General features: G+C 40.3%; 1 protein-coding gene across 1 annotated transcript in view; it reads right to left on the reverse strand.

Annotated features, from left to right (window-relative positions):
• MYO3A (myosin IIIA) overlaps positions 1-6,402 on the reverse strand; it is a 271,870-nt gene extending 265,468 nt beyond the window's left edge. Inside the window, 2 exon segments of the mRNA XM_017870799.1 lie at positions 4,825-4,911; positions 6,327-6,402. The gene's annotated coding sequence lies outside the window, so the exon portion shown is untranslated.
• Between the last annotated feature and the right edge of the window lie 3,270 nt (positions 6,403-9,672).

The raw sequence follows: 9,672 nt of genomic DNA on the forward strand, positions 1-9,672 counted from the left end.
CCACTGACCCCTGAGAAAGAGCACTTCTAAAGGATATGCTTCAAAAATGACAATGATCCTGCAAGAAAGGTCTAAATTACCGAAAACAGCAAAGAAACTTTATGTTGTATCTAAACTAACACTAATTGTAGGATACAATAAAGGGCTATGTTGGACAAAGCAGAACAGTAATAATCAAAAGTGGAAATGTGATAGGATTTAAAATGTTCTAAGTTCCTCTATAGTTCAGGAAGCAGTTAGAAATAACTTTAGACTTTAAAAGAAAAATATATATGTCAAATACTTGTAACAGTAGAATCTCAAATTATCAGGTATAGTCTCCAAAATATTAAAGGGAAAAAAACCTGACTTTACAAAAGTCATTCAATTAAAAATTTCAGGAAAGGAGAATAAAGGAAACATAAAATAAAGAAAAAGCAGTAGAAATAGAAAGCACAAAATAACATGTGGAAATCACTATAATACACCAGTAACCACAATAACTGTAACTGGACTATACTCACCAGTGAAAAGAAAGAAATTGGTAGCTATGGGCTGTTTGAAAGACATCCACCTAAAATCTAAATAGAGAGAAAAGAATGGAAGTACGATATGGTACCATGTAATCTTCAATAAAAGAAAGTGATGTGGCTAGCTCAATATCAGACAAAATATATTTTAAAGCAAAAATATTTATTAGAGGCAGGATGGCCACTACATAGTCATCAAAGACTTAATTCAGCAAGAAAATACAAAAACTCAAAACAGAACCCCAAAATATGTCAAATAAAAGCTGAAAGAAATAAAGAAATAAATTCACAATTTTAATGGGAGATTTTAACACATGTTCTCTGTAATTTTTTGATTAACTGAACAAAAAAAGTGTTTGTAAGGATAAATAAAATTTAAACAACATAATTAACAAGGAGAATTTAATGGATATGCCAGAATACATATGAAATCCTACATACAAAAAAGAATAGATACACACTCTAAGCACATATGATTGCAATGCAATTAAGAAATTAACTACTACAAACTACGTTGTTAAAAAAAAAACTATACAATTGCATACCTTAAAAAGGCACTAAACAGTTTATAATTCAAAGAGGAAACATAATGAACATTTTAAAATAGACTTAGAACTGAGTAATAATGAAAATTCTACTCATCAAAATGTATGACCAGCAACTAAAATAGTGCACAGAGGAAAATATATAGCCTCAAATTTCACATTAGAAAGGAAGAAAAGCTAAAATTATATAAAACCAATGAAATCAGAAAAAGGGGAGAGAAGAAGGGTATAAATTAAAGAAAAACATTACAGGAAAAGAAAAAGATAGACTAGGGGATTCATAAATGTAATAGTTCTTCAAAGATGATTTTTTAAAATAGGGAGATCCTTGTCAAGATTGATCAAGACAAAACAAGCAAGAAAGAAGGTACAGATGTGTAACATTAAGTACGAAAAGACTAACAAATTAGCGCAGAGACTAAAAAGATAATTTTATATTAATAAATCTAAAAACAGATTGGATGGACAATTTCCTAGAAATATTACAGAAGGAAAAAAATAGAAAATAAAAGCTATTTTCTTGAAATGATTGCATTCATGGGCCTTCATATTTGAACTCCAAACACTTAATTCTTTACTCACATAACCTCTAAGGAGAGTACATAAGTTAAACAAAAACCATTCTCTCCAAGCTCTGTATCTCATAATACTTCATATGTAATGACCAAATCCATTGGTGGAAGAGGCTAGAAACCCACCTTAGTAATAACTGCTTCGTAAGTGAACATAGGCACATTTTCTTTTCTAATATAATGCAAATATCAATAAATTTAATCATTAACTTTCCAAAATACATAGCGGCACCATTTTTAAAGGAAAATACAAGTTGCCTCATTGATATGGAACATAAGAAGGCAGCAGATGGCTTTACTCAAAACCAAGCAATATTTGAATATCACGAGTTTCACTTTTATAAACATTCATCATGTATATTCTGTAGAATATTATTCACAGACCCTTCCCTTTATGAACCCACTTCTATCAAGCTGCTTACACTGCATCACACAAGGATTACATCAGATTCAAAAAGAAGTTGCTGCCTATGATGGAAGAAACACACTGGAGTTTCAGCTGGTCAGCTATAGAATTTTGTCTCTTTCCACAGAGTAGCCAGGATGATGTCAACATAGAAATCAGATCATCTGATTTTCCTGCTAAAAATCCCTCAAAATCCACATTCTTTACCAAGTTCTCCAGACGCTGAATGATCTGGCCATTTCTGACTTTCCTGTGTTCTCACCACTGTCAGTGACTTCTGCCTCAATTGCCTTCTGATGGGACTTAGAACATTGTTAAACCCTTTTCTGTCCCAGGACCTGCTGTTGTCTTTGCCTAGATGCTTTCCCTCAGCCTCTATCAGACTGGTTTGAACTTCTCTCACACATAGTCACACATCAGCAGGACCATACACAGTTACTACACCCGTAAATGCAATATCCCTGATTTTAATTTATTCTATAGATTATTCTCCTGGGATGATCATGAAAATAATAAAACAAAGCCCTCCTGGTTCAAAGAAACCTACAAAAAATTAAATTTGCCATGTAAAACACCAGTCTGAATCACCAAACAAGTTTCAGGTGTCTCCTTTCTTACAGAACACTAAAACACAGGAATTGGTCTAGCTTAACTGGTCACAGAAATCTGGTCTAGCTTAATTATAGACCAGATGAACCGGACACACATTCTTTCCAGCTTTCCAACAACAGTAAAGTATAGTTTAAAACAGACCTTGTCCAGTTGTATGTATGCTCTGTTTTGAATGAGCCATAACCAATGTTTTGTTCCCTTCAATTTGCTTTAAAATGTTTTGCAGAGAGGAAAATACAAAATCTACTTATATACTTTTGTACATGTATTCAGTTCTCCACCATTCATTTTCTCCCTTTATAATTATGGGGATTAAAGTACTTGCTTAAAATAAATGCTGGAACCAAAAGAAAGGCTATAATTTCCTTTAAAAAAAATCTCCATCTTTAAAAGGTGAGCCCCCCAAAAACTTTAAGTCACCAGATCATTATTTTAAGTTTTAGTATAAATGTATAAGTCAATGTCCACAGCTGTAAAATGGGATAATAATGCATGTCTGAACAAATTCTCTCAGAGTTGATATAAGTATCATCTGAGTTTTATGAGTAACTGCTTTGTAAGTTGCAATATAGGATTATTCTCCTTTTCAAAGGATGACAGCTAAGTTATTGTGTGAGCCACACAATGAACTGTTCAAGTTAGTAACGGATATTTCCAGAGTCAGAAGTCACAAACTCAAATGTCTGCAGGGGTGAGGGAGGTGAAACACATGAGTGAAGCAGGTCTTGATGAAATAAAGGCAGAGGATGACAGCAACGGCAAAGTGGAGAATGTATACTCTATCCAAAGTGGGCAACTCTTCCTGGCTTCTGCCATGAGCAGTTGCAAGAGCTGTCTTGCCTGGTGCTCCGTTTTTTCATCAGAAGCCAGGACTCCAGGAACTTACACAAAATTAACTAATTTGAAAATATTGGTAAGTAAATCAATTATTTTAAAGTACTGAGCTGACCCAAAGAAACACTTTTGAAGGCCAAATTCAGGCTTGAAACTATCAGCATACTACTTTTATATGAGGTTCTGCATTTTTTATCAAGAAATGATCTATAAATATAAACATATCCACATTGTCTAATCACCCTCAGATATCAGGAAAAATGGATATTCACAGTGACTAGTTTTCTTTTTTCTAACTGCGTACCATATTCCAGGTACCTACTGTGCTTAAAGTTTTACATGCAGTATGTCATTTGATTCTCAGGAGAAGCCCTTTAGAAAAGCATTACTGTAACCCATATTTTCAGAAAAGAAAACTGAAGATTAGAAAGTTTTTAAGGTCATAATGTTTAAGTTCATGGTAGAAATTAAGTGTCCAATGACAGATGATTTTAGTTCAAAAGAGTAATGCTTCCCAACTTGAGGTTCCTAACTCCCTATGTAAGGAGCCAAAGTAGTAAGCGATTGTCTGTGAATCAATCTGAAAGCTTATCAGAAATCTTCTATTTACCCTCTAATGAATAACTGAGTTTGTTTCCTATTACTAAGGGAAGGGAGTTTGTTTGTTAGGTACAATCATTCAAATTATCAATTCCCAGACAAAACTAATGAAAGGATCCTTGTCCGTAAAAAGAAAAAGAACGCAGTTGGAAATAACACTGCAGAAATTATTTACATAATAAACATTTTACAAACTTTATATGATTTACATAAAATAATTATACATTCTAAAGGGTATTTCAGCCTCCAAATATTTATCAAAACCACTTGTAGCAAATAATGGACCTTCAAACATTTTGGATTTGATAGAGAAAGCTATTTTTCAAAGAATATATGCAAAAAAAATTAGCGTGTAAAGATGCAGTCGAAAGAAGACAAGATGATGCTATCAAATTATGTGACTTGACCAAATTTTAATATATGTATATATACACACATATACTAAGTTGATATTAAAGATTACCAAATTCAATCTTTTAGTTTGCATTTTTGTCCCCAGATAATAATTTTAAAGGACGAAGAAAATGAATGTAATTTTCACATGCTAGACATCCCATCAATATATTCATAAAGCCCATGTTATCTTTGAAAGCTTATGCATCTGTAAATTTTCCCATTTTAAAATAATTATCTTTTATAATGTAATAAAATCAATATGGCAGGAATAACATGCACCCCATTTATCTGTCAAAACTTGGCACTTAGGTTCTGGCAAATCCAGAACACTTCTCAATTTTATCACCTACCGTTAGCAAAGCTTGAAAATAACGCATAATAATGCTCAGACGCCAAGACTTTGAATACTGTGTCCAGGCTGCACAGGGGCCCTGGGCCTGTAACCCAAAACAAAAAGATCATGGCTTTATGGGAGTAAACATTCAGGATCTGGGGGAAATAACCAGAAGTTGAACTTAGAAACTTCTAGGTAGAAGGGCAAGACAAATAGTTTATTCCTCAATAACTAAGTTTTCGCACTTCTACACAATGAACAAGGAATTCAGAGCCCCTCATTTCATGTGCTGGCATTAAACAACTCTCCGGCTACCAGATCCGTGTGAATTATAAAAATGCTTAAGAGGCTTTAAGTGCACCTGTACAACTAGTTAATTTACCAAGAAAACTAGAAACCAGAAAATCCATGAAGATTCTTTGAGTTTTCAAAAACGCTTAGTGTATAGGGTTCAGTGGCATTACAACAGTTATTTCAAGGCTTATGGCCAATTTCCATTCTAATAATAATAATGAAAAATTTTTTCTGGGATAGCAGCAAGGTGCGAATTAGCAACTACTTGGAGAACGGAACAGAGCTGTTCGTGAGCAGAGTTGAAAGGACATCCTTCTTCTGTTAGGTTTCTCTGTTTCTCAATAATGATCATACTTTTCTTGTCTGCTCTTTCTCCTTAAAAGGAAAACTCCTTTACAGACGCATCTGGGGTTGCAGGAACCCCAGCTCCACCCACCTGCTTGTTTCCAGAAATCACCCAGAACGCAGTTCCCTCAGGGACGGGCCACCCAGCGCCACCTGTGGGCGGCGCCGCCAAGCCCGCGAGCGCCACAGGTCTCCGAGGCGCCAGACCCGGCGCCTCCTCCCTCCAGTTCCCCTGAAGTCCCCCTCAGTTCTCGCCCCTCGTTACTCTTCGAGGTTCTCCCTTTACGTTTCCTTCCCAAGTTCACACCTCAAGATCTTCCTTCACCCCTCACGCCACCCTTCCCGTTCCCTCCTCCTGTTTCCCCATCACATTCCCCCCCCCCCCCCGTTCCCTCCTCAAGTTCATTCCTCACGTTCCCTCCTCGAGATCCCCCCTCACCATCTCCTCGCGTTCCCTGCTCAGGTTCACCCACAAGATCTTCCCTCAAGTCCACCCCTCACGTTCACCCTTCCCGTTCCCTCCTCCTGGCTCCCCCTCGAGTTCACCCCCCGCCCCCGTTTCCCCCTCAAATTCATCCGTCTCCTTCTCCCCTCGAGCTCTCCCATGCAGTTCAAGCCTCACGTTCCCCTTCTCTGTTTCCCGCTCCACTTTTCCCCTCGAGTCCCTTCTCTCACCCTAGGCCCTGACACACACACAGGTCCTCCGGGTCTGACCTGGGTGAGCGGGCGGTGGCGGCGGCCTCGCGCTCAGGGAGCCCCGGGCCGGCCCCTGAAGCCCCAGGGTCCAAGGAAGCGGGGCCGCCTCCAGCGCCGCGCGGACCCCGCAACCCGCCGCCGCCGCCGCCCCACGCCAGTCCCCGGCGCTGCCCCGACCCGTACCTGGGCAGGAAGCCGCGCGCCTCCTTACTCCTTTCTCCGGGCGCTGGCTACGGGCCCTCCCTCGAGGGGCGGGCAGGGGCAGCCGAGCCGGGGAGGAACTGGGCCGCCTGCAGGGGGCGGGCCGAAGGTCGGCGGGAGGATCTGACCTGGGCCTGCCGGACCGAGGGCGCCCCTTATCCCGGCTCGCGGGGAATATTCTTCCTCTCGCCGCGCTCTCCACCGCCCGCAGGTGGAGGCCGCGCCGTCCGCGCCATCCAGATCCTCGGAGGGCCCTTGGCTAGCTGCCGAGGGGCTTCCCGGGACTCCCGCCGCGCCTCCTTGGCCCAGAGCCTGGCGAGAAGGGAGTGGGGCCCCCGGATCCAGGAGCCCTCAGGGACTGGCCCAGTGCCTGGAGCAAATTCTGCTCCTGGCCCCGCGTGGTATCATCCTCCCAGGAACTTCCCCACACTTCGAGGGGCCCGGACCCGGGGAATGTAATGGGTTTCAGGTCCAAGAGGAATAATGGCTAATGAGATCGCTCCCAGGGTCCAGTTCCCTTTTGCAGACTGATAAGGAGGTTAGGGCTGGGGCTGAAGTCAAAGGCAGGAACTTCAGCCCTCAGGAGGCAGCCGGTTAGTCACCAACCCTCTACCTGGTCCTTTGCAATCCTTTCCAGACCATCTGTGGTCTACTGTCACACAGGGCTCACTTGGGGGGACCCTTATGGCCAGATTCTCTTGAACAGTCTCTAGGGACATTTTGAGTATTGCTATACCTTCATCCATTCAACAGGTGAGAACTACAACAAAAACATCCTTTGATTCTGTTAATTATCTCAGTGCGTCTGTCTTTCATGTTATCTAAATGAGAATTATAGAAGAGACCAAAAAGAGGTTATCTAATCCTAATCAGTGTGTATCTTAAGAAAAAAATGTGATTTAAAAAATCTATTTCAAAAGGTCATTCAGTATATTCAAGACCCTTCCTCTTAAAGTAGCTTTAAAATTTAGAAATTGGGCCGGGCGCGGTGGCTCACCCCTGTAATCCCAGCACTTTGGGAGGCGGAGGCGGGCGGATCACGAGGTCAAGAGATCGAGACCATCCTGGCTAACACAGTAAAACCCCGTCTCTACTAAAAAATACAAAAAATTCGCTGGGCATGGTGGCAGGCCCATGTAGTCCCAGCTGCTTGGGAGGCTGAGGCAGGAGAATGGCATGAACCCGGGAGGCAGAGCTTGCAGTGAGCCGAGATTACACCACTGCACTCCAGCCTGGGCGACACAGCGAGACTCCGTCTCGAAAAAGAAATTTAGAAATTGAACAGTGGTTTTTAACAGGGATGATATTGAATCAATAGCCTAACATATATGAACAGCTTCAAATTTTCAAGAAGTTATTTCATCAGAAAACGGATCACAGCACATATATTATTCAATATAATTATGACCATTTGGACGTACCTGGGAGATTTTAAGAATTAAACAGAGCAACTGAGTGCTCACATACAAAATAAAGTCACAATCACAACAGAGATAAACAATACCCAATTAAAATACAATAGAAAAATAGATCCCGTTCACAACAGAAACATGAAAGAACACGAAATAACTAAGAATGATAAAAAATGAGAAATATAGGAGAAAAGTGGGAAAATTTTTTAAATGCAGGATTCTTGAGAGACTACTTATAATTGGAAAGACACAGGAATCCTAAGTGAGAAGACAAGATGTTAAACACATAATTACTACCTCCCAAATTAAGAGACAAATGTATTCTAGAATTCATATGAAAACTACAGAAGCTAGAAGAGCTAAGTCCAGTGGCTCTCAGAGTGTGGTCTAGGAGAAATTTGTTGGGGGTCGGGGGCAGTCTCTGAAACCATTTCAGGAAGTTCACAGGATCAAAATTGCTTTAATAATAGCAATAAGACTTTTTTCTACTCCTTTTATCTACTATTTTAAAATGAATTTATGATGAAGTTCTCCAGTGGCTCTATAATATGTAATATCACACAGATTAAATGCAGAAACTGATAATGTCTTCTATTATGCCAGACATTAAAGAAATGTGCAAGAATATAAAATAATGCCACTCTTACCATTAAACTTTTTTGGTTTTGGAAAATACAGGTATTTTAATTTAAAATATGCTATTCATGTTAACATGTAATGAGCTTACTAGTGAAATATATTTTTAAAATTTCTCTGTTTTAATTGCTATAACATAAAAGTTCTTTGGAGTCCTCAAAACTTTTTGAGAGTGTAAATAAATGAGGGTTTTAAGACCAAAACATTGAGAACCTTTTTTTTTTTCTTTGAGATGGAGTCTCACTCTGTTGCCAGTCTGGAGTGCGGTAGCATGATCTTGGCTCACTGCAACCTCCACCTCCCAGGTTCAATTGATTCGCCTGCCTCAGCCTCCCAAGTAGCTGGGACTACAGGCGCCTGACACCATGCCTTGCTAATTTTTGTATTTTTAGTAGAGACAGGGTTTCACCATGTTGGGCAGGATGGTCTCGATCTCCTGATCTTGGGATCCACCCACCTCGGCCTCCCAAAGTGCTGGGATTACTGGCGTGAGCCACTGCCTCCGGCCCCAAGACCCTTTTGATAGATAAGACAATGGAAAAAGAAACATGTAATTATGCTATAATAATGAAAAGAATGACATTAACACGGAATAGAATAGTGTGTCCAGTCCAACCAACCTAAGACCATCAAGGACAAAACCTACAGTCCCACAAAGTCGAGTTCACTGACTCAATGTTACAGTGGAGCTACTACACACTAGAGGAACCATGAAGTGGAGTTTTGATAGGCTCAAAGCAAAGCAGAGCTGGGAGTAAGGGGTCAACATGAGGTTTGGGCTGTGACCAAGGGTTCTGTTTCCTTGGATAAATGTGGAATGCTGTCTTAGGAAACTCCTTATCTGAAGCTCTGTACTTGAGTTGTAAATCGGGACCATGTCTCTGTTGTCAAAGTGAGTTAGATCTACAAGCCAATTATGGGAGATTTCATTCTTAGTGACACAATTTCAAAAATCAAATTTTCTGGTAGTCTATGAGCATAGGAAGCCAGATTTTCTGATGAGTTTAAAAAGAAGTAGTCACTCAAAAAATGGGACTGTTGTTGACATTTCACAGCATAGCCTGCCTTTGGAAGAAGCATGGTGTCCTGTTCGTCTTACACCTGGCAATATCAACTTTTATTTTTCCTTATGCTGCTCAGGCTGGTCTCAAACTCCTGGGTGCAAGAGATCCTCCCATCTCAATCTCCTGAGTAGCTGGGACTACAGGTGCATGCCACAGTCCAGCCTCATTCCAGTTTTAACCCACCCATCTAGTTCTTGTCAAAAAGGCTCAGAGAAA

The sequence above is a fragment of the Rhinopithecus bieti genome, unplaced genomic scaffold (assembly GCF_001698545.2).
Source record: "Rhinopithecus bieti isolate Rb0 unplaced genomic scaffold, ASM169854v2 scaffold_5022, whole genome shotgun sequence".
NCBI lineage: Eukaryota > Metazoa > Chordata > Mammalia > Primates > Cercopithecidae > Rhinopithecus > Rhinopithecus bieti.